This window comes from Phyllopteryx taeniolatus, chromosome 9 (genome assembly GCF_024500385.1).
Source record: "Phyllopteryx taeniolatus isolate TA_2022b chromosome 9, UOR_Ptae_1.2, whole genome shotgun sequence".
Lineage (NCBI taxonomy): Eukaryota > Metazoa > Chordata > Actinopteri > Syngnathiformes > Syngnathidae > Phyllopteryx > Phyllopteryx taeniolatus.
Genome location: NC_084510.1, coordinates 8,811,232 through 8,817,798, shown reverse-complemented (window position 1 = coordinate 8,817,798; position 6,567 = coordinate 8,811,232). Strand labels below are relative to the sequence as shown.

Sequence of the window (6,567 nt, the reverse complement as noted above, 5' to 3'; positions counted from 1 at the left end):
CATTTTCTAACGTCAGACATTGATGGCACTAGAACTAATACTCCCAAATGGATTGTTAAATTCAAAAATACATTTAATATATGCTTTTTGATTGCACATTTGAGAAAATTGTATGTGTCTAGGATACTGTACTTTGAACCATGTGTGTGCATGTTGTGTAGCTGTTTGCAGGTAAACCAATCTGAATACAATAATGATTATAGGGCTATCTCCTGTCCTTTCAAACTGTTATCTCCTGTCCTTTCAAAGTAGCAAGAGTGAATGAGGAGGGGGGGCGATGGAATTAAGTGTCTCACACTCACTAAGGGGGAAGGTCAGTTTTGCATGTTTTGTTGGGGGATGGGGCACAAACAGGGTCCTCATGGCCCCTCGGTGGCTCTCTGAGGAATGCAATTGACTCACTCTCTCTCTCTCTCATATAAACCACTCCTAAAAAACGCATAAACCCCCACATTAAAAAAGGCGCAATTTATTTATTGATTGTTGCATTTCACGGTGTGTAATTATTAATTGAAAAAAAAAAAAAAAAAACACCTTCAGATAATAGGCACCACTTGTGTGTGGAATAATCAGCATGTCTGCTTTAGGGGCCCGGCAACACATCATGAATAAACGTCCATATGGTTGCTACTTGCAAAAAAATAAAAAAAAATAAAAATGTTGGAATACACAATTGGATATCACAATGGCGGATATCGCCGAGTGTGATTGCGTTTTGTAATTGCGTGTGGAAGGTAAAATGTTCCAACGTGACTATGACATTGAACTTCACTGATTAATCAACAAAATTGCAGTTGCTTCTATCTTTACTCTGCAGTTGCAGAGAACAAATAAATACATAAGTAATACAAATCCAAGCTATTGCCCACTGAAGTGTACAGTACTGAGACTGCTTCGCTCGTCTCGCATGTGTGATGACTCACTGGTCCAAGTATTCCTGATGTGTCCAACTGACATATTTTCAGTTTCCACAAGGGTCGGGTGTTGCACAAGGGTCAAATTGTTTCTACATCCAAATTAGCTTGTCAGTTACATGCAAATCCACTTGATTTTGTATGTCGCAGAGAGACCTAGAGTGGAAATGACAGTAGAAAATACGTTCGCATTGTCAAGGTCTCTTCCCATGATATCTTGCGAATGAAGCTGCCTTCCCGCCACGCTATGAATCCATTTTTTAAATCCCTACGAATAATATCTGCCGGTGCACATCATATCCATCGTGGGTATTGTGTACGCGTAGTTCCTGTGCATAAAAGCGCGTTGAATTGATGCGGCTCGCAAAGGCTAAATGACTACATTACCCAGAATGCACGTGGCTCTGCCCACAAACTGGCTCTCCGTTTGGGAGCGTTTCCCATTTAAACAAACACGGTCCTTCCGAAGATGGCGGAGAGTTTGTAGAGATGTAAAAGAAACTGTTTTCCCCAATGAAAACGTCGAAGCCGGTGAGTTTCTTTTGAAACAATTTGTCATGCCGTCTATGAGCGACTTTCGTACCTTCTTGCTATCGCGTGTTTGACTGCGAAAATTTGTCACAGAGGCAGTTGGTGGAGCCCCGTCTCCAAAGCAGACTGTGGTCCCTAAGCTGTCGCGATACAACGAGCCACCTTTCCATTCTCATTTAATTGCATTTATTTGCGAACTGATTTGTGCGTTGAATAAAACCAGTGGATGCGCTCGTTTGAAATATAACACGAGAATTCGCTTCCGTGTGTCTGCGGACGCATTGGTTGTACAAACTTTAGCGTACATAAGGTGTCTTGTTCGTCGGGTGCAATACGATAACTAGTACGCACCGTCGGTTTACGTGTGGAACGTACTTGTGGTCGGTTATTGTTGATCCCTGGCACCGCGTGACATTTTTTTTTGCACAAAACAACGGGATGGCTTCGAGTGCAGTATTTTTAGCCAGCCTGATTTGCTATCAGCCCTAACTGGAGAAATCGTCTATTCACACAGCTTGTTACAGCGCATCAATTTTGTTGCGATGTGTCGCGAAGCGATCAACTGTGATTTGTTTATGATCGACCGGCACCGCATCACCCGCGTACGCGTTTAGTACTACTGTCGTTGTTCTGTGAAGATCATCACTCAAAATACAAACCCCAAATGGCAGCCGATGAAGGGAAAATAAGTTGGCAGTGTTGTAATTTGCATCCAGCGACACATCCAAATCACCCACCGCTGGATCACTTGTCTTCAGAGCTGACAAGCAAACTTGAACTGGCTCGGTCACCTAAGCCGGATTCCAAAGCATCTGTTATTTATTATGTGCTGGGCTTTACTGAGATTGCATATGCGTGATTGTAATAATAGGAATAATGGCATATCATGTTGGTCTTAACTGCTGCTAAATCACACGTAGAAGGACATTTTGCATCGAGGCAGCTGCATGGGGACGATGATCACTCCAGTTCAAGTGGACTGCAAGTGCTGAACGTGCAGTGTTTAGTGTGGCAAACTAACGTGCATATTTATGTAAAGATGTACGTCACTAGCAATTAAGAACGTAATGACTACACACTCACTAATGTGTAATGTGCATAATTCCAGCTTTAATATCATCTAAAAGTTGAGTTACCTTGTGTATGAAATAAATGTGCCTTGCCTAAACGGAAGCAATTGTTTGAAAACGAAAGAATCTCTATCTAATAGCAGTCGTATGTTGCTTCAGTTTTAAATATGACACCAGAGGATTTAAAGCATAGTTTCCATCCCTATCTGAATGTACAGCCAGCCTTCCTTCAAGTTCACGCATCTCTCCCGGGACCAACATTGACACAAATTTCACATCTTTGCCTAATGCTCCTGTCAGAAAGTGCATTGACATATGATACCAATGATGTTTTTTGTGGTTTTCATGTAAAAACGTATGTTGTTTTAATTGCACTCTGTGGTGTTTAAGTGCAATGTCACTCTCTCTTCGCTAGCAGCCACCTGTTCATATTCTTGCTCAATTTGGACAGGCCTTCCTGAAATCAACTAACTTTTAATTGACTCCTGTCATAGTTCCCTTTCGGCTGCAGGAAGTAAATTTGAACCTCTTCAGAAATCTTCCCGCTAATATAAATTAATGCCGAGAAGTCTGTTCATAGCGGTGCCGTGTCATTTTTGCAGGCATTTAAATTGTGTCTCGCTAGGAACAAAGTTCCTGAGCGCCGATGCGCTGTTCATTTTGAAGCTGATGGAATGCCATTACTCATGCCCACATATGTGGTATTTGTGAAAGTGGCAAAATGATCACTGTGGGAATCTGTCCTATAGACTACTTCTGCTCATATTCTTGGTAAATGGAGCCCCATGTCCCCCATTCTCTGTCCTTTTATCTAGCACTTTCTTTCTCCCTCACACAGGGTGTCAGGCTGTGTTAACAATGAATCAATCTTTGGGGGCATTCTTTGACTGCAGATGGGGTGAAGAAGTGACTGGGATGCATGGCGTCGGCTCTTTGTCTGTCAGACCTTGTGCTCTCAATAATTTATTAACTTATCACTTTTTCTCATGAGACCCAGAAAAGTCTGTCTACAGTGGCAACTGCGTTGGTTACATAAGGTCATCAGATTATTAACTTAAAATGCTCAAAACAAAATGTCCTTTCGCTAAAATGTTGCTGTTGATTTATAGTGTGTTTCACATGAGATGTTTCCTGTTAATATTTTACTGTGGACATATGAGAGTGGATTTAAACTAACACATTTAATTTCACAACATACATTTAGTCGGATGTATTGGAAGCTTTGGGATTGAGTAATTGGCAATTTCCCACATGGTTTTAAATTGATCCCCATTCTCCCACCGAGCAGGTTTTGTGCAATGCTGTAAGGGCAGGAAAAAATACCATACGGATGTACAGAATTCTTTAATCATTTGCATGCTGGTCTGTGATGAATTGTTCAGCTAAATTGTTGTCAAAATAGCCAATATAACCGTTTAAAGCTTTTATTGAAGAATTCATACTAAAGTGAATTATTCGTTTTAATCAAATGGGATCATCAGGAAGTTATGACAGTTAACTACTGCATGCACTGTAAGTTTCCTAGTTTAACTGGTATCGGCAAGAGGTAATAGAAATGAGGGCTGAGTCTGCCACTTTAGTGTGGCAGGTCTATTTTTGATAGCTGTCGCCAATCTGTTTTTGTCAAACTACATTTTCTTTCTCTGATGTTTGAATAGATAGCATTCCTTTAGTGTTAGTCTGCGTTCCTCTGCAGAGATTGAGAGACTGGGACTGAGATAACGACGATAGTGAAAAGTTTAATTTCAAGCAACTGCCAGTTTGTCATTTGGCACGTGTTCATTTTAAGATTGAAGAAGGACCATTTTTGAAGATTAAGCAGTTTTCAATGGAGGCAAGATCAATTGACAAAAAGCATGGCATTTAAAAAACACAAGATTAATTCTCTTAATCCAGAATGAATTGACACCAGAACTCAAGAATATTGTGTCATGACCACTTTCCAAATGTTAAATTAGAAAATCCCCACTGGAAAAATATTTATCTAATTCCCGTTATTCGTACCATATGATTTCCATGTAAATATTGTAATTCCATATATTCAATTTGTTTGTATTACATTTTTTTAAATTACTCTATGTAATAGCCGTGTAGTTGAATTTTAAAAATTCACACCACCTTCACTAAAACAAGTATCAAGTATTCAGTTGTTTACTCAGTTGACAACTATAATATATACATATAAAATATCATCAGCAGCTATTTTCTATTCACTGCAGGATGAAGGCCTCTTCTTCACGTTTCCAACTACTACGGCAGTTTGCAATTTGTTGTATTCCGGAGTGTGTTTAATAATTCCATGCATGCATGCAAGCATGTAGCCATGCAAGCATGCAAGCATGCAAGCATGTATGCATGCAAGCATGCAAGCATGTATGCATGCATGCATGCAAGCATGTATGCATGCATGCATGCAAGCATGTATGCATGCATGCATGCATGTCTGTATGTCTGTCTGTCTGTCTGTCTGTCTGTCTGTCTGTCTGTCTGTCTGTCTGTCTTTGCTGTGGCCGCTTTGTGTCCAGTGGTATCCAATTGATCGTTTCTGTGGTCCACCTTTTGTTAGCTCTTCGGGCAACATGCCCAGCACATTTCCATTTGAGGCTTTTTTATTTTTTGAATGACGTCGGTAACTCGCGTCTGCTGTCTTATCCAACGGCATCTTTTCTTGTCGCGAATGCTTATTTTCAACATTTGGTGTTCCATGTTCCTTTGGGTTACACGGAGCCTTTGTATAACTTTGGCATTCGTAGTCCAAGTTTCACTACCGTAAGTGAGGACTGGTAAAATACTTTGATCGAAAACTTTTCTTTTCAAGCAAATGAGAATATTGTTCTTGAATATAACACAAAGCCTTCCATAAGCCTGCCAGGCAAGCTTTATGCGGCGTTGAACTTCAGTGCTTGTATTTCCATCCATTGTTACAAGTTGCCCTAAATAGATGTAGTTGTCGACGGCGTCTTTGACATAGTCGTCCATTTTGACAACTTTTTTTGGACAGTAATGATTGAACATGACCTTCGTTTTGTTTTTGTTCATTTTGAGACCTGAGCGACGGCTTTCTAAGTCTAATTCAGGAATATGACACTGTAGTTCTTCAGCATCGTAGGAGAATAAAATGATGTCGTCTGCAAAATGAAGATGGCTCAAATAAGCGCTGTTAATTTTAAGTCCGTCTTTTTCCCAATTGAGCTTTTTTAATATTTCTTCAAGGCAATGTGATTTAAGATCATCAAACAAATGTAAATATGAGACAAATATAACCAAAGTGAACTTAAATGCTGTTTTAAAATGGTGATTTAATTTGTTAAGGGATAAAACCTATTCAAGTTACCTGGCCCTGTGTGGAAAAAGTAATTACCCCCCTTATTAAATCATAAATTAATTGCGGCTCATCACAATTTTTGGTTAATTTTCACTGGTCACACCCAATCCTGATTACCTCCAGACCTGTTTAATCAAGAAATCACTTAACACATTCACTGCCATTAACGGCTTTAGAAGTCAAATATCCATGTTAACTGGGAAGGCTGGCAGTGAATGAGTTAAACAGAATCTGTCCGGACAAAAGATTTAAAAAAAGCTGCAACAAAATGACACAATAGAAAGAAATTCCACAACAGTTGAGAAATAAAGTAATTGACATCTATCAGTCTGAAAAGGGTTACAAAAGTCATTTCTAAAGCTTTAGGATTCCAGCGAACCATAGGGAGAGCCATTATCCTCACATGGAGAAAACATGGAACAGTGGTGAACCTTTCCAGGAGTGGCTGGCCTACAACGATTACCCCAAGAGAATAGCAATGAGTCATCCAGGAGGCCACAAAGGAACTCAGGACAACTTCGAAAGAACTGCAGGCCTCCCTTGCCTCAGTTAAGGTTAGTGTTCATGATACAACAATAAGGAAGAGATAGGGCAAAAATGGCAGAGTTCCAATGTGAAAACCACTGCTGACCAAAAATAACATAAAGGTTTGTCTTACATTTGCAAAAAGAAATCCTTTTTTGAGAAGATTATATAGACTGACGAAATGAAAGTTGAGCTTTTTGGA

At 39.9% G+C, this 6,567-nt stretch overlaps 1 protein-coding gene across 5 annotated transcripts in view; it reads left to right on the top strand.

Annotated features, from left to right (window-relative positions):
• The first annotated feature begins 1,312 nt into the window (after positions 1 to 1,312).
• ncoa3 (nuclear receptor coactivator 3) overlaps positions 1,313 to 6,567 on the top strand; it is a 43,566-nt gene continuing 38,311 nt past the window's right edge. For 3 of the 5 annotated variants that reach the window (XM_061784107.1, XM_061784102.1, XM_061784103.1), the window contains exon 1: positions 1,313 to 1,445. The gene's annotated coding sequence lies outside the window, so the exon portion shown is untranslated. Of the gene's footprint in view, positions 1,446 to 6,200; positions 6,395 to 6,567 lie in introns of all 5 variants that reach the window. The other 2 variants (XM_061784105.1, XM_061784106.1) reach the window with 1 other exon arrangement.